Source organism: Canis lupus, chromosome 1 (genome assembly GCF_011100685.1).
Source record: "Canis lupus familiaris isolate Mischka breed German Shepherd chromosome 1, alternate assembly UU_Cfam_GSD_1.0, whole genome shotgun sequence".
Lineage (NCBI taxonomy): Eukaryota > Metazoa > Chordata > Mammalia > Carnivora > Canidae > Canis > Canis lupus.
The window spans coordinates 106,316,023-106,334,852 of NC_049222.1; the positions used below are offsets into that span (position 1 = coordinate 106,316,023).

Here is an 18,830-nt window from a genome sequence, read left to right on the forward strand (position 1 = left end):
CCAGAGGTGAGGTTTTTTTGTTTGTTTGTTTGTTTTCTTTTTTGTTTTGTTTTTACTGAAGTTTCTTGCATGCTTGGAATATTGAGGATATTTAATATTCATCAATAAGTTTTCATTTAATCATGAACAGGCTGGGGGAACAGGAACTCAAAGTTTCATGTTAGCAGTATGAGATTGATTCATCTTACTGAAACATAGCTCTCATCATGTCCCATGTATGTACTCTGTCTCCTACTAGACTGTAAGCTCCTTTTGGGCAGGACAGATGTCAGAGTCATCTTTGTATCTCCTATAGTACTTGTCAATAAATATTTCTTAAACGGAAAACAACAAAAAAATTCATATTTAAGCATATGTTTATTTATTTTTTTATTTGACTATTTTATTTTTAAAAGATTTTATTTATCTATTTATTCATGAGAGACACACACACACACACAGAGAGAGAGAGAGAGAGGCAGAGACATAGGCAGGGGGAAAAGCAGGCTTCATGTAGAGAGTCAGATGTGGAACTCAATCCCCAGACTCCAGGATCATGCTCTGAGCTGAAGGCAGATGCTCAACCGCTGAGTCACCCAGGTGTCCTCTAGGCATATGTTTAATTGGCCAAATACTGCCAAAGAATTTTCCAAAGTGGATGAACCAGTTAACACTTGAGCCAGCAACCTATGAGTTACAGATGCTCCACATCCTTGTCAACATCTGATAATAGCTGGTCTTTAATTTTAGCCATTAAAATTTTGTTTGTGTAGTGATACCTTATTGTAATTTTAACTGCATATTCCTGAGGGGTAATGCTTTTTAATGTTTTTTTTTTTTAAAGATTTTTATTTATTCATGAGAGACACAGAGAGAGGCAGAGACACAGGCAGAGGGAGATGCAGGGAGCCTGATGTAGGACTAGATACTAGGACCCTGGGATCAGAACCTGAGCCAAAGGCATATGCTCAACCTTTGAGTCACCCAGATGTCCCTTAATTTTTTTTAATTGAAGTTTAGTTAACATAGAGTGATATGTTAGTTTTAGGTGTACGATATAGTCATTCAATAATTCTTTTTTTTTAAGATTTTATTTATTTATTCATGACAGAGATAAAGAGAGGCAGAGACACAGGCAGAGGGAGAAGAAGGCTCCATGCAGGGAGCCCGATGTGGGATTCCATTCTGCGACTCCAGGGTCATGCCCTGAGCTGAAGGCAGATGCCCAACTGCTGAGCCACCCAGGTGTCCCTAGTCATTCAATAATTTTATACATACTCGGTACTCATCACCCTTATTGTGTATCTTAACCCCCATTCTCTGTTTCACTCATCCCCCTACCAATTCCCTCATTGCAACCACCAGTTTGTTCTCAATATTTAAGAGTATTTTTTTGTCTTTTTATCTTTGTTTGTTCATTTGTTTTGTTTCTTAAATTCCACATGAGTGAAATCATATGGTATTTGTCTATGTCTGATTTATTTCACTTAGCATTATACCCTTCATGTCCATTCATATTGTTGCAAATGGCAAAACCTCATCCTTTTCTATGGCTGAGTAATGTCAGTATGTATATGTATACATATACCACATCTTCACCCATTCATCTATCAATGGACAAATGGACACTTGGGTTACCTATATGTCTGGGCTATTGTAAATAATGCTTCAGTAAGCATAAGGATGTATATATCCTTTTGAATTAGTGTTTTTGTTTTCTTTGGGTAAATATCCAGTGTAGAATTATTTGGTATATTATAATTCTACATTTAATTTTTTGAGGAAACTCCATACTGTTTTACATAGTGGCTTCAGCATTTTGCATTCTCTTCATAAGTGCACAAGGGTCCCAATTTCTCTACAACTTTATCAACCTTATTTTTTTCTGGTTTTGATCTTGATTAGCATTTCTCTAGTGATTAGTGATGTTGAACATCTTTTCATATGTTCACTTCCCATTTATATATCTTTGAAGAAATGTCTATTCAAGTCCTTCACCATTTAAAAAAATTGGGTTATTATATTTGTTGTTGAGTTGTAGGACCTCTTTCTATGTTGTGGATGTTAATCCTTTATCACATTTCTGATTTGCAAATGTTTTCTCCCATTTTGTGGATTGCCTTTTTACAATGTCAAAAGTGTCATCAGAAGCACAAAAATGTTCAATTCTGATGAAGTTCAACTTACCTTCTTTTTCTTTTGTTGCCTGTGTTTTGTCATATCTAAGGGATATTGGTCTGTAGTTTCATTTTCTTGTGGTGTCTTTGGCTTTGGCATCAGGATAAACTCTTCATGGAATGAGTTAGGAACTATTCCCTGCTCTTTGATCTTTTTGGGAAGAGTTTGAGAAGGGGTGGTATTTATTATTCTTTCTTATTATTTTTTTCTAAAGATATTATTTTTAAGTAATCTCTACAGCCAGTGTGGGCTTGAACTTACAACTCTGAGATCAAAAGTCACATGCTCTACCAATTGAGTCAGCCAGGCATCTCTAATTCTTCTTTAAATGTTTGGTAGAATTCACCCATTGAAACCATCTGATCATGGGCTTTTCTTTGTTGAGAGGTTTTTGATTACTGATTCAACCTTACTAATTATAGGTCTATCATATTTTCTATTTCCTCATGATTGAATCTTGCTAGATTATTTGTCTCCAGGAATGTGTTCATTTATCTAGGTTACCCAACTTGTACAATTGTTCATTGTACTCTCTTATAATCTTTTTTATTTTTGTAAAATCAATAGCAATGTCCTCAGTTTTATTCCTCATTTTGTAATTTGAGTCTTTTTCTTTCTTAGTTGATCTAGCTAAGCGTAGGCCAATTTTACTGATCTTTTTCAAAGAACCAACTTTTGGTCTTGTTGATTTTCTCTATTGTTGTTTCATTCTCTTTCAATCATCTCCATTTTAATCTTTTTATTTCAACCCTTCTGCTAACTTTGGGTTTAGTTTATTCTTCTTTGTCTGGTTCCTTAATAGGTGAAGTTAGGCAGTTTATTTGAAATCTTTTTCCTTTCCTAATCCAACCCATGGGAAAATGCAGGGCTGAGGGTGGGGGTCAGTTAGAGAATGCAGCTTGTCTGAGGAAGTTGATCTCAGAAGATATATACGTGCTGTGAAGATGGAGAAAGGGGACACTATCACTATGAGATAGAACCATGTGAATGAAGTAGGGAGAGCACAACAGGCCATGGAATGTTCAAGAAGTGGCAAGAATGTGACTGAGAGAAAGGGATGAGGCAGGTAACAGTGAGATTGTGGAAATTCTTGAGTAGCTCTCACTGGAATTGGCCCCTCATCTGGAGGGAGAGGGCAGACACGAAAGGGTATTTAGCAGGGGAGGAACAGATGGTCTGATGGGGAGCCAAGAGGCTGGGTAGGTGGCTGTTTTAATGTTCTGGAGGAATGAAGGTCAAGTAAGACCTGATCTGGACATGCAAAGGAGGGGACAGATCAGGAACTTGGTGACTCATGAAGACTGGCAATGAGAGAGAGAGAAGTGAAACAAAACTCTGGCTGTGAAGACTTGAAATAAGCCTTATACTTCTCTTTTGTTCATTTGCACATGAGTGGCCTTTCCCTGAGAACACAGAGTCACCCACCTGATCAGGGTGGGGTGGAAAACTCAACATCATGTATCTACAGGTTGAAACCTAGAGATTGTTTGGCCAGTTGAATGATGACCTGGGCAGCGTTTGGCCCTTGGCTGAATGCATGTTGACCAGGCTCCCAGAGCCGTTCACTGCACACTGGGCACAGTGCTGCCCTGTGTACATTAATTCAGTGCATTCTTAAAACCACCAAGTGAACTAGGGAGTGTTGTTATCCTCATTTGACAGAGGAGCAAGTGGAGGTAGCAACAGGTTAAGTGGTGAAGTGGATGTTTGAATTCTGGCAGAATGATTTTGAAGAACTTTATTTTTTTTTAATTAAGAGGTAAGTCACATAACATAAATGATTTTATGAACATTTAGTGAACATTTAGAGGCATTTAGTACATTCACAATGCTGTGTAACCACCACCTCTATCTGATTTCAGAACATTTTCGTCGCCCCAAAAAGAAACCCTACACCCATTAAATAGTCACCCTCTCCACAGCTCCTGGCAGCCCCTAATCTGCTTTCTGTTTCTATGAATTTACCTATTTTGCGTATTTGATATAAATGGAATCATACAATATGTGAGCTTTGTGTCTGGAGGATTTCACTTAGCATATTTTTGAGGTTCATGCATGTGGTATGTATCAGGGCTTCAGTCTTTTTATGGCCGAATCATATTTCATTATATGGATACACCACATTTTGTTTATCCATTCATCCATTGATGGGCATTTGAGCTGTTTCTATCTTTTGGCTATTATGAAGGGGCTTAAACATTTAATCACTGTCCCTTACCCCCTTTACAAAGACCACTTAGATGGTCTCTAGACCCACTGATTAGAGATGAATAGGGTCTGTGGAGGGTTCCAGAGGAGGGAGTTCCAGAATCTTTCCCAGGATGGCAGGAAGGGGTGGAAGAAGGCTTCATGCTGGAAGTTGGGCCAGGACCTGGTAGTTGCCTTTTGGGGCACTTTTTACCATGGCCAAGGGGACCTCCTAGCCTCCAGTGGGGGAGGAAAAGATGAAGACTCACCAGATTCAGGAAGTAGTTCAGACAGTGGCCTCTTAGAGGAACAGGCAGAGAGGAGCCTAAACTGGAGTCTGTGAGGTTGAAGAAGAGGAAGAGGCCTGTTTCGCAAGATCTCAGTGAGTATCAGACCAGAAATTGCGCCCTGACGGGAAGTTGTAATTAGTGCAGGCATGGGAGCATTATATTCTCCTTGACAAGATGGCGGTTATCAGAGGCCATGCCCTCAGATGGACTTTCCCACATCCTGGATGGAGAACGGAGGGAAGAACCAGACTTGAGGGAAGATATGGAACTAGTATGGGATGCATTGAAAGTGAGGAGCCTATGGTGCTTCAGGGAGAGATGTTCAAGAAGACATAGGAATTTGGAGTCCAGAAGAGAGCCCTGGGCTGGCAATACAAGCTGGAGACCCCAGCAGAGCCCAGGAACATTGTCCCCTTGCACTCGAGTGCAAGGCATTTCAGAGGTTTGCTGAGCTCAGTTCATGTGCTGTGTCCAAGGCTGGGCTTTGAAAACATAGGGCCGGTTATAGTGCTGTCCCTGCCCTGGGGAGCTTATAGTCTGATAGAAATCAGAGTTAGATAATTATGAGGATAATATTTTTAAAAAATCTTAAAAAAAATCTTATTTATTTATTTGAGTGAGAGCGCATGCGAGAGTGGGGGTGGGCAGAGGGAGAAAGAAAGGGAGAGAAGCAGAGTTCGCTGAGCATGGAGCCCAGTTCTGGGCTTGGTCCCAACCCTGAGTTTATGACCTGAGCTGAAAGCAAGAGTTCTATGCTTAACCGAATGAGCCATCCAGGCACCCCATCTTTAAAATCTTAATGTAAATTTTGTTAAAGAGTACTATTCACACAGAAAAGGGCACAAATCACAAATATTTTACTCAGAAATGTTTCAGAGAGTAACCACATCCGAGCAGTGGACTCACCCAGATCAAGATACAGATCTTTACCAGAAGAGTCCAGGAGGTCTCCACTGGCCCCTTCCTGTCACTACCCTCCAACAGTAACCAGCATCTGGACTTCTAAAACCAAAGATTAGCTTTGTCTATTTCTAAACTTTATATCAAAGATATCACATAGTGGGGACTCTTGTGTCTGCATTCTTTCACTCAACATTATGTTTGTAAGATTCTCATGTGTTGTATGTTTTTATTTGCTTCTTCCGCTGCATGGATACTCTGCAGTCTATCTACCTGTCTTACTGTTGATGGGCATTTGGGCACGTTCCATTTTTCAGCTGTGGCAATCAGAACTGCCATGAACATTCTTGTACACATTTGGTGAACGTTTGTAGGCACTTCTGTTGGAGACACACCTTGGAGTGAAATTGCTGGCTCCTGTGCTCAGTGTTAGTAGAGAGTGACATTTGTCCAAGTGGTTGTGCCAATTCTCTCTCTTCCTACCCTTAGTAATGCATGAGAGTTCCAGTTACTACATATCTTCATCAACCCTTTATATTCTTGCACAGGGGCTAATCTTCTCTGCATCTTTCCAATTTTTGTATATGTGCTGCTGAAGCACATTTGATATGCTCTAAGAAAAAAATCTTTATTGTGGCAAAGTATACATACCATTTGTTGTCATAGATGTACAATTAATGGCTTTAGTATGTTCACATTGTGCAGCTTTCACCATTATCCATCCTTAGATGGATGAAATTCTGTACCCATTAAATATTAACTATCCACCCACACCCCTAACCTCCCAACCCCTTGGTAACCTCTATATATTATTCCTTTTTATTGCTTTAAAAAACAACATAAAATTTACCATCTTAAATATTTTTAAGTGTATGGTACAGTGGTGTTAACTATATGCACTTCATTAAGCTCTAGAAAAGTCTTCATCTTGCAGAACTGAAACTCTACCTACTGAAAAGTAGCTTCTTATTTCCCTCATTTGCTGTTTCTAAGAATTTCATTACTTTAGATACTTCATATAACTAGAACCATGCAATATTTGTCTTTTGGGGACGGCTTATTTCATTCAATGTAATGTCTTCAACACTTGATATTCTTTATATTGTTTATATTATTTTAGCCAATGTGGTGGCCACGCCATGGCACAGCATTGGGGTTTTTATTCACATTTCCTTGACAGCTACTGAAGTTAAACACCTTTCTATGTACCTATTGGCCCCTTGAATATCTCACGTTTTTTATTGGGTTGCCTGCCTTTTTTGTTACTGATTTTTGGAAGATCCTTGTATATTCTTTTTATACTGTGGATGAATCTTTTGTTAGATATATGTATTAGGAAATACCTACTCCCACCAGAGAGTTACATTTAGAAATAGATTTACTTTTAAAAATAATACATGAACCACCCCTCACTACCAAAAAAAAAAAAAAGAGAGAGAGTATATGTTCAGAAGCTGACATCTCCCTCCATCCCGAGAGAAACTTAACACGAGATATATCTAACAATGAAAATGGTACATTTTTTCTCCCACGGAACAATGTTCCTAATGAATATTATCCCCCATTTTACAGAGGAGGAAACACAGGGAGGTGAAGTGGTTTGCCTGCTGTTTGAACTTAACTGTGACTTTCAGCCACTCTAAGGAGTGTCACATTCACATTTATAAACTTTGGTTCAGAGGGTAGTCAATTCATAGAGAATCAGTGCCTGACATGCATTTTTTCAGAGATGTCCTGCCCAGTCAGAGCTGGCCTTCCCAGTGACAGGAGCGGGTTGGGGGTTGTCATTTCTGGATCTTGATCTCTGCATACTCAGTTGTCTCTTGGTCCTGAAAGTTGTGTGGCTTCAGTCCATGGAAGCGGAGATTGGCGTAGTGGAGCTCCTGATCCTTCTCCGAGGGGGAGGTGGCCGCAGCTTGGGGCAGGGGCTCTGAGGGGCTGTCTGACCAGGGTTTGCTCAGGTGATCCTGAGTGGAATGAGGGAAAAGCATCGGAGCTGGCCTTTGGGTCTGGAGAAGAGAAGTGGGGTCTGGAGTTCACTTTCTCATTTAGCCACTTCATGCCCATTTCCTGAACATTCATTTATCCATCCATCCATCCAGCCAGCCAGCCATCCATTCATTCATTCACTCTTTCATTCATTTGTATCTTTAACAAATTTTCATCACAATGGCATTGAATCCTTATAACTTCCCCACTCTCCAGTGGATGATATAACTGTTATCCTTATTTTACAGATATGAAAATAGAGTAAGCAAAGTCAAGAAACTTCAGCACACATGATCTCTGACCTCAGCCTCTCAGGGCAACGAGAGAGTATCAAATTGCTATACGCACGTACACATGCAAATGATCTAATTGCAAATTGTGATCTGATGCATAGAAGCAGGGTGCCATAAGTGGGTGAGAATCACAGAGACCTGCCCTGTCTGCCCAGGGGCTCACAGGGTGCTGAGGATAGGCCTTGATTATTACAGGAAGGCATGATGACAGTCTGCCTGCATAGGGGAGGGAATATTTAAACTGGAGAGTGAAAGGGGATTAGGGTCTGGCCAGTGCAAATGGGGAGGTCACAGGAAATTATGCATGCAAAGGCACAAAGTCACAGAGAATAAGCCTTGCCTGGGGATAAGGAGCTAATTTTGTGGTCAGGGGCAGGAAGTGGGCTGGAGAACTCGGGAGGGGACAGATCACAGAACACCAGACTGAGGAAATTGGACTACTGTCCAATACGGTAGCTCCTAGCCACATGTGGCTACAGAGCAAATGAAATGTGGCGATTCTGAAAGGAGGTGTGCCACGAGTATGAAATAAAACCTGGATTTCAAAAATTTAGTACCAAAAGAAGAAGAAGAAAGAATGTAAATTATCTCATTAATAATCTGTACATTGATTATTGATGAGATGACAGTGAAATAATATTTTGAACATATTGGGTTAAATAATACATTACATTAAAATTGATCTCATGGTTCTTTCTACTTTTTATTTTATTTTATTTTTTTTAATTTTTTTTTTATTTATTTATGATAGGCACACAGTGAGAGAGAGAGAGAGGCAGAGACACAGGCAGAGGGAGAAGCAGGCTCCATGCACCGGAAGCCCGACGTGGGATTCGATCCCGGGTCTCCAGGATCGCGCCCTGGGCCAAAGGCAGGCGCCAAACCGCTGCGCCACCCAGGGATCCCTCTTTCTACTTTTTAAATGTGGCCATTAGTAAATTTTAAGCTACGTATGTGTCTCACATGATATTTCTTTTGGACCATGCTGGTCTAGATAGTGGGAAGCAAGCACAGGGGTGGCAGCTGTTTGGGGGAATTTCTTGCCCAAAGATTGGGCGGAGAGGTGGAGAGATGGAGTGGTGGAGGCAAGACCAGTGACCCAGAAGGGAGACAGTAAGGGCTCAGTAGGGAAGGGGCTAAAAGGAAAAAAAGCTTTGCTAAAAGGGAAATGAGTGAGACTCGGTCCATCACTGGCTGTGGTAGGTGGAGGAGAGGGGAGAGGAAAGGATGGCTCTCAGGTCTCTGAGTTGAGTGCAGCCAGAAATCCTGAGGAAGAACTGAGTTTGGGAAGTCGGTGAGGAACTTATCCTTTGGCATGCTGACAGTCATGAATTGCCCCATGGCTCATCCCAAGACACCAGATAGAAAGATGAAAGATGCCCTGGCCACTCACCTGGGAGATGGTATCCAATGCTGGATGGACACCATGATTGTGCACTGCTTTCTGGGTTGATTTTTGCCTGTAGGTCTTCACTCTGAGGAGAGAGATCAGGGCCCTTCAGCCTGGCTGCTCACTGCTGGGAGCCTGGAAGGATAACTGAGGCAGAGCATGAGGGATGCTGTCTGGCTGCAGAGACCAGGAAGAGACCACGTGTTCCCTCCTCCTGATGGCGGGAACCCTAGCCACAGCCATGATGTCAGGAGGCTAAATTCCTGATGCTGCTTCAATGAATTGCATCAGGATGACGAACTGCCTCCTCTCTGGCTTCATCACCTAGTCAGGTTTCTTTAGCTCTGTGCTTTGAGAATGAGGGATTCCTTGAGTCCCCTCCCCACCCAACCTCATGAGGCCTTCACCCAAACTGGGGCCACCACTCACGCGAAGAAGATGATGAGGCAGAGACAGAGAGCAAGCAGAGCCATGATACCAGCTCCCCAGATGGCCCCCTGAACCACACATGTCCTGGGCCCCAGTCTTCCTGCAGGTGAGAGATCTGGGGTAAACTCCAATCCTACTAGGCAGGCATCTGAGCATCCAACCTTCTGGAATCCATGGCCCAGGGCTGTGCCCACTTCTACCCAGGGCTGGCTTCTTTGTCCCCCACCCCTCTATGTGATCCTAGCCTCCGGTTCCCCCAACCCCTCCCCTGACAATCTATAGACAAATCTGACCTCAAGTGCCCTTTTGCCTGAGTCAGAGCCACTTCTCTCCTCAATTTCTTCCAGAATCCTGGATCATACTACCATCTCCCTGGGCATTACCCTTATACCCCCCTGACCTGGCAGCAGCAGAATGGTGGTGCTCTGTTTCCCGTGCGAATTCCAGGCTTCACAGCTGAGTCTGAGGCCTGAGTCCAGTGGTCCACTGAGGCTCATGTTACTGTTGGCCCAGGGCCCTGCAGCACTGGAGGTGATGGTCAAGGAGGTGTTGCTATAGTTCCCCTCCAGCAGCTCCTCCCCCAGCTGCCAGTGCAGAGAGGGGGGCAGCTGGGATTGAGCTGAACAGTGGCAGTGCAGATCCTTACCCTCCCAGGAGCAAGAGGGACCAAATAGCTTTGGAGGGTCTGTGGGAAGACAGGAGAAGGATCAGAGGAGGCCGCTCTCCCCAGGACCCAGGCAGCCCTCGCAGGTGTGTTCCAACTCACTCTTCACAAGTAGACTCAGGGATGCTTCCAGGGAGCCCAACATGTGCTGAGCTCGGCAGATGTATTTCCCATGATCCTCCAGTTCCACCCGGGGAAACTCCAGGATCCCAGGATTTGAGGGTTGTGAGGACTTCAGGGTCAGGCTACCCCGGGTCCAGCTCACGCTGGCAGGAGGGTTGCTGTCACCAATACAGACCAGATACAGAGCCTGGCCCTCCTGAAGTAGGAGAGACGAATCGTTCCCCAGAGCCTCAGTTCCTGGCAAGACAGAGAGAAAGTTAAGCCCTGGCTCTCACTAGGGGTATTCTCTCTGTCTCTCGGTCTCTCTCCTTTCCCTACATCATGTAAATCTGTCTCTTCTCTTCCACCACATGACTGGACCCCATGATTATGGAATCAGCCCAAGGGGACAGGGTTGGGAGCAGGTGCTTTAGCCTTTCCAAGAGGCCCTTGTGCATTCAATCTTTCTTTGTTCACTAAGATCTGTCTAATTTAGGTGTGTATGAGAGCTCACAGTCTTGTGAGTGAGATACCCCAAATCAGGCATCAAAGAGCAGTCTGATGTGTTTTGTGATGGGGGTACATTGTGCTGGGGAAACCTTGAGGATGGGAGTTCAGTGAGACTGTCAGGGCAGGGAGAGCTTCCTGGAGGAGGAGAGACTAAAGTGGAGCATGAGACAGGTGGGGAGCTGACATGGAAGGACATTGCTGAGGCAGGCACAGAAAGTGCAGCTGTACCTAGGGTGCGAAATGGCCCTGCATGCTCAGGGAAAAAAAACAGATGGTCCTGTAAGGCTTGAGTGAATGTTTATGTTTGGGTTGACCTAAGAGTGTTGACCTATGAGGCTACTGAGCATTCAAAAAATATTATTAGATTGGAGAAAGACCAAGATATGAAAGGAAATATTGATATGTGTAACAGTGGTTTACTGGTAAATGTTAACAACCAACTCATTAGGAAGTGGGAGGGAAGAAAAAAGTTCTGATTTGCAATATTTGCCAATTTCCTTAGCGTAAACACTTACCTCTTGGCCAATTTCAAGCATCCAACTAGATGTCGCTGAACCCAGAATTGGGAAAACATGTACAGAGTTGACTCTTGCCAGCCATCAAGAGCCAACTCCAGTATGCCACTGAATGCCAACATCTCCCCTCAAAAAAACATGTTTTTGTCTAACAAACACCATGTGCTGAGTCAAAAGGCCATTATTAAGCTGGAAATAAATCCTTTCCACTAATACACAGCTGATTTCCTTAATATAAAAAGAGCTTTTCCAAATCATTAAGAAAAAGTCCACAAAGAAATACAAATGATTCTTAAACATAATGAAAGATACACAACCTGTTTACAAAATGATAATTTAAGTTAAAATGTCAGTGAATTTACTTAAGACATTGGCAGGGATGAAAATGTTCAGCAGGTTGATATTATAAACAGAATAACTTCCATGCAGCATGACTTGGCAGTATCTGTTGAAATTACAAACATACCCTTTGATTTGGGACTTTTCTAGAAAATTATCTTGTAGACACATGCACATATATGGGGTATGTTTGTACAAGTTATTTGTTGCAGTATTATTTGTCTTAACAGAAGTCGGGAAACATCATGGCTTTCCACCAATGGGGACTAGTTAAGTAGTTTATGGTATAATATACTTCTAATTGGAAGACCATGGAGTCATCAGTAGGAGTGAAGTTTTCCTATGTACTCATAGAGACAATAATGTATCAACATCACTTACTTAGTTGGAACAAGTGCATCATGGGGATTAAGGCTTTCAACGACAAGGAAAGCCAAGTGAGGGCTTTATGGAAACTCTCTGTACTATGTAAACCTAAAATTATTCCACAATGAAAAGTTTATTAAAAAATAATAGCTAAGAGAGGGGCATCTGGGTGGCTCAGCCAGTTAAGTGATCAACTCTTGATTTAGGCTCAGAGTCCTGGGATCAAGCCCAGTCCAACATCAGCCTCTGGGCTCATTGGGGAGTCTGCCTGAAGATTCTCTCCCTCGCACTCTGCCTCTACCCTTAAGTGTCCATGCTCTCTCTCTCTCAAAAAAAATAAAATAAAATAAAATAAATAAATTTTAAAAATATAGCTAAGTTAAATAGGTCCATTGAAGAAAGACAAATACCATGTGATTTCACTCGTGTAGAATTTAAGAAACAAAACAAGCAAGTAAAGGCAAAAAAGAGAGAGAGAGAGACAAATCAAGAAATAGATGCTTAACTATACAGAACAAACTGATGGTTTACTGGAGGGGAGGGAGTGGGGAATGAGGGAAATAGGTAGAGGGAATTAAGGAATGCACTTGTGATGAGCACCAGGTGATGTATGGAAATGTGAAATCACTATATTATATACTTGATACCAACATTGCACTGTATATTAACTGGAATTTGAATAAAAACTTAAAAAAATGGGATGTCTGGGTGGCTCAGTGGTTGGGCACCTGCCTTCGGCTCAGGTCGTGATCCGGGTTCCAGGATCAGGTCCCGCATCAGGCTCCCTGCGAGGAGTCTGCTTCTCCCTCTGCCTGTGTTTCTGCCTCTCTCTTTCTCTCTGTGTCTCTCATGAATAAAGAAATTTAAAAAAAAAATTTAAAAATGAAAACAAGGCAGATCAGTGCATATAGTATGGTGTGTACATATGTGTGTGTTTTAAAACATAGATGTGTAAATTATATTTGGAAAGATAGCCAAGAGGGGAGGTACATAGCTACTGGACGCTATTTTATTTTTATTCAGTTTTGCTAGGGACTAGATTGTGTTCTCTTCAAGCTTATATGTCCAAATCCTAACCCCCAATATGGTGGTATTTGGAGGTATTTGAATGGGCCTTTGGGAGGTGATTAGGGTTAGGTGAGGTCATGGGAGTAGGGGCCTTAGGATGGAATTAGTGCTTTTATATGAAGAGACATCAGAGAACTCTCTCTCAGTTGTGTGAGAGAAAATACTGCCAGAAAGCAGCCATTTGCCAGGCAGTGAGCTCCCACCAGAAACCAAATGGGCTAACACCTTGATCTTGGACCTGCCAGCTTCCAGAAATGTGAGAAATCAATAAACCCCTCAGTCTGTGGTATTTTGTTATGGCAGCCCAGAGCAGACCAAGACACATTTTATACTTACTGTTTTAAACAATAACACTATAATGTGGAAGGAAACTGCAAGAGTAGGCAGGGTCCAGATCCTAAGGGGAATGGGGCAAGGTTTGGGAGGAGAGCATAGCTGGGGGATGGCCAAACCCATTAGGCAGGGAGACCCATTAGGCTCTCACCCACTGAGAACAGGGTCAGATGTGGGGAGAAGCCAATTTGTAAGCTGAGGAGCCAGTGGGGTGCTTCCCACCTCTGCTGCCCCTATACCTGGCCTAAGCTTTCCTCCCACCTGAGCTCTGAAACCCCAGTTCTGCTCTGAGGGGCGGAAACAGACAACACTTGTACCACAGTCTGAGAGGAGAGGTTGTACCTTACCTGTGCCTTCTCTTTGAAATATACTGATGGTCAGGTTTTGGAGTGCATCTGGACAGAGAGACAATTGTTTTCAGAGGTAGGAAGGTAGCTGTGGGCACTTTCCCCCCAGGAAGTTTAGAAATAGGAAAGCGGTGGAGTCAGGTGTTTTCTTTCCTTTCCCTTAGGATTCCAGACTCTGCCTCCCCCTCCCCAACACTCACTGCTCTCAGTTACCCTGGCATCCTGGCCTCGGACTCACAGGACACGTTGAGCTGGATGGTCCTCTCTGTGCTCACACCAGCTCCAGGGAAGGTCACTTGACAGGTAAGGTTGGTGCCGTGGTCCTGGGGCCTTGGTGTGAGGGTGAGCACAGAGGAGTGGGGAGTCTTGGAGCCCCAGGAGGTGAAGGCAACCCCAAACCAGGAGAATGTGGGGGGTGTCCCCCTTTTACAGACCCATGGCACGCTACAGGTAATGTTCTTGGGGTGGCCAGATTCTAGAGGTCCCTGGATGTGGATGTCAGGTGTCTCTGTCAAGGCTGAGGAAGAGAGAGACAGAGATTCTGGAGATGGCACCTGAGTGTGCCCCTAGAAGCAGCCTCTACCCGCAGGCCAGCCATCTCCTCCCCAGACAGGATGGAAATTAGGGATCCCCTCCTAGCCCTGCCACAGGAACCCTCAGGACCCATGCATGTGGCATGTGTCCTTTTCTTGGCCCCATTCTTACCCGTCACATGCACGGAGAGCTGGTTCTGTAGGTAATTATATCTCACATAAGACCCTCTCTCCACCCTGAAGAAGTATGTCCCCGAGTCCCTTCTCTGTGCATCTTTGATCTCCAGGGAGCAGTCATATTCCAGGGGGTTTCCAAGGAGGCAGAATCGGTCCTGGGTCCCCTCCTGTACTTTACGAAGTGGGTTGTTTGTGGCCACTGGAGCATCCTGAGACGTAGAGGCCCCTTCCCGGAACCAGTAGCCGTAAGCGGGGTTATTGGCAGTATATCCATTTTGGGGGTAGAAGAATTTGCAGGTCACCCGTACACACAGGCCCTCCTGTACCTTCACGCTCTCTTCCACTTGCAGATGGAAACTCGAATCCTGAGCCAGGGACCCTGCAGGGAATTGAGGGTCAGTGGCAGCCCCTGCCTACCTGGCCTCCTCCCCTTGGCCCACTCACCTGTCCACAGCAGGGGAAACAGCAGTGGCAACATCTTTGGGGTAAGAGTCATGGTGTGTTGGTATCACAGGACAGAGAGGAAGCCCCAGTAGGAAGCCAAGGGCTGATGTCTGAAAGGTGACTGACCACAGAAGGGGAACTTGATGACATGGCCCTTGAAGATTAACCACTTCTCCTTCCAGATGGGGTCCCAGCAATCTCTCCTCCCCCGGTCTCTGTCCATGGCCTGTCCCTCCTGCACCTCTGTTCCCACCAGGAAGGTGTGTATTATCTGGCCAATTACAGCTTTCAGAAGCTCCAGAGAGGCCGACCAGCTGTGGGACTCAGGAGGGGTGAGCAGGGGAATCTTCTCAAGGAAACAGAGAAATTCCAGGCCATGCCATCTCTTGTTCATACAGTGTGAGCTGGTAAACACAGCCAGGGGCCTGTAGGAAACACCATCACTGTGTGCAGCTAGATGGTAAGTCCCAGGTATGAATGGCCAGTGTAGACGGGGCCAGGACTCCCAGGGGGTTCGGGGCTTCCTGGCTGGCTCACAGCCCTCTGCTCCAGGCATCGCTGGTATCACCTGCACCAGGCCACGCCTGAGAGCTGGGCATTTGCAACAAGATGATAGCATAGCATGACGTAGAGGGATAATGCCCAGGTGTGCATGGCCCTCCTCCCCCACGAGCCTCAGCTTCTTGGAGAAATCACAATACTGTGTCACATGGAGGGATCACAATACTCAACTTTTGTCTGTGGGAGAATCCAATATGAAGACAGAGGTAGGCGTTTTCTGTGGCCATCTTGCATGTCAAATGTCCGGCCCTGCCTGTTCCTCCGTGGTCACTCTGAATCCCGCCTTCAGTAAGAAGCTCCTGGTGGTCAGCTCTGCCCTTGGGATTCCTCATCTGAGATTTCCAATGAAGGGATCATGTGCACCAGATGGCTCCAGGCTCAGGCTGTGGTGCCTTCGGGGAGGGGGATTGAACTCTTCATAGTTAGATGCCTATACTCACAGGGCGTGATGGGCTGAATTGTGTCCCCCCCAAAAGTTGTATGTTCATTTCCTAACCCTCAGTACCTCCAAATGTGACTGTCTTTGGATATCAGGTCTTCAGAGAGATCATTAAGATAAAATGAGGCCATTGGAGTGGACTCTAATCCAACAGGTGCCTTTGTAAGAAGAGGGGATTAGGACTCAGACACACAAACAGGAGACCAAGAGCACAGCGGGGATCCGGCCACTCATGAACCAAACACAGGGTTCTCAGAAGGAACTGGTTCTACCCACACCTCAATCTCCAATGTCTAGCTTCCAGAGCTGTGAGAAAATGAACTTCTGTCATGTAAGACACCAGGTCAGTGTACTTTGTTGTGTACCTCCTCCCTCTCCATAACACCTGCTCCAGTCCCTCCTTCTCCTTCTCCTCCCCTTCCTTTGTCTTCTTCTCCCTCCGCCCCCCACCCGCCCTCCTCCCAGCAATCCTCCTCCCCACCATGGTCCTCTTGCTATCTTCCTTCCCCTCCTCCTCCTTCCATCTTCCTTCTCCCATCTTGCTCCCCTCCTCTTCCCCCTCGATCTCCTCCATCTTCTTACTTTTCTTTGTCTCCCTATCTTCCTCCCCCACCTCCTCTTCTCATCTTTCTGTTTTGGGAAAGGGGATGGTAACTGAGCCACTTGCTGAGCTCGGCAGTCAAGCTCATAGCTGTCCCATACAGGGGACCCTGGCTCCCCATGACCAGGTCCCTTCATTCACACGCAGGGCCCCAGGAAGATATATCAGGAGCTTCCTCAGGCAGTCCAAAGTCTGGATAGAAGGAGCTGGAGTATCCAAAAGGATGTTTCACTGGATTGGGATGGGCCCAGGAGCATGGGAAGAACTTCCTGAGCACCCTTGGGGGCTCCCAGTATGTCCTATGAGCCCCTCATGGGGCTCTCAGGGCAGGGTCCAGGGACAGAGTCTCCTAGCAGTACACTGGGGCCTCCCACATTGGCCTGTGACTTCAGAGCCCACCATTTTTTTGCTTCCTGCTCCTTCATTCCCATACTCTTCTGAGGTGAATCCACTTCTCTTCTCACCTGTCTTGGCATCCTGTCTTCCAAAGGCTGAGAAATGCTTCCACCTTTCCTGTCCATTCCCTGATGGCCAGTCTGAGTATGGACAAAACTACTGTTCCAGACACAGGCCAGCATCTGGAATGAGAGATTTTGGGATCTGCTGGCCAGGGCAGCTGGGATAGGTGGACAGTGACGTGAGTGGCTGGGAACAAAAGGCGGCTCACATGACAGAAAGTAGGCCAGAGTCACAGGGCACTTTGACTTTTCCCTTCTGCTGGGTTATTGGGTTTATTTGTCCTGAGAAGTAGGGCCCCAGTCTTCCCAGAGCAAAGCTCCTCCCAGCATGAGGAGCCAATGGAAAATGCCTCATCTTGTGTGGCTGTGATGTAAGTATGTATGAATGTGTTTGTTGTGTATCTGTGGCATGTGTGTCTCTGTATTTGCATGTGCCTTTATGTCTGCAGTCTCTCTGTGTGTCTATGCTGTGTGTGTATTTCTTTGATCTGTGTATATATGTGTGTTCTGTGTTTGTGGTCTGTGTGTACGTCTGAGGTATGTTTGTGTCTGTGTATACGTGTGTGAGTGATTTCTGTGTGTGTATTTTGAGGTGTATCAGTGTCTCTGTGTGTCTGTGTGTATGTTTGAAGTGCATGTGTGTCTGTGTCCTCTGTGTGTGCATAATCGAGTTGTGTATGTGCGTCTGCAGAAGTGCCTGTGTGTATATTTATGCAGACTCAATTGTCAGTTTCTCAATGATAACATCCATGGACAACATAACGAAGAGTATAATCCATTTCATATTCCCTTTATATCTTTCTCTTTTGTTTTTCTTCAAATTCCTTATCATGAATCAACATAACATAGGGTCTACTTAATTATTCTTTGTCTCTCCTGCCATTAAAACTAAGCTTCACAAGGGGTCGTGTATTTCCCATTTACTGCTGAATCCACTCTGACTATAAACATCCTTGGCATACATTAGGTGATCAATGAATATTTATTTTAAGAATTGTAGGGCACCTGGCTGGCTCGGTCAGTGGAGGATGTGACTCTTGACCTTGGGGTTAGGGGTTTGGGCCCCATACTGGGTGTAGAGATTACTTAAAAAATAAAATCTTGGGGATCCCTGGGTGGCTCAGAGGTTTAGCGCCTGCCTTTGGCCCGGGGCGCGATCCTGGAGTCACGGGATCGGGTCCCGCGTCGGGCTCCTGGCATGAAGCCTGCTTCTCTCCCTCTGCCTGTGTTTCTGCCTCTCTCTCTCTCTCTCTGTCTATCATGAATAAATAAAAAATTAAAAAAAATAAAATAAAATCTTCATAAAAAAATTGTAGGGAGGAGATCCCTGGGTGGTTCAGCGGTAAGCGCCTGCCTTTGGCCCAGGGGGCGATCCTGGAGTCCCGGGATCGAGTTCCGCGTCGGGCCCCTGGCATGGAGCCTGCTTCTCCGTCCTGTCTCTCTCTCTCTCTGTCTCTCTCTCTCTGTCTCTCTCTCTCTCCCATATGAATAAATAAATATATTAATTAATTAAATTTAAAAAATTGTAGGGATATTTAGAATAAGCAAAATAAGATTTCTGTCAGTCTCCGAAGGAAAATATGTATTCTTTAGAGCATACACTTCTGGGGTGATCTGATTCTAGCATTTTATTACCTTTGAACTATTTTAAACGGTATAATTTTAACGGATAACTAATAGCAATGCAAATAGATCTTGTCCATAGACATACATATCCATTCTGTCCACTTGGGGTGGG

General features: G+C 44.7%; 1 long non-coding RNA gene and 1 pseudogene across 1 annotated transcript in view; one reads left to right on the forward strand and one right to left on the reverse strand.

The window, feature by feature from the left end:
• LOC111097386 overlaps positions 1–18,162 on the forward strand; it is an 18,540-nt gene extending 378 nt beyond the window's left edge. Inside the window, exons 2-5 of the long non-coding RNA XR_005354501.1 lie at positions 14,044–14,182; positions 14,940–15,074; positions 16,188–16,376; positions 16,782–18,162. This is a non-coding gene — a long non-coding RNA (uncharacterized LOC111097386). The remainder of the gene's footprint in view (positions 1–14,043; positions 14,183–14,939; positions 15,075–16,187; positions 16,377–16,781) is intronic.
• Positions 6,037–6,135, reverse strand: LOC119869897 (annotated as a pseudogene).
• Positions 18,163–18,830: the final 668 nt, after the last annotated feature.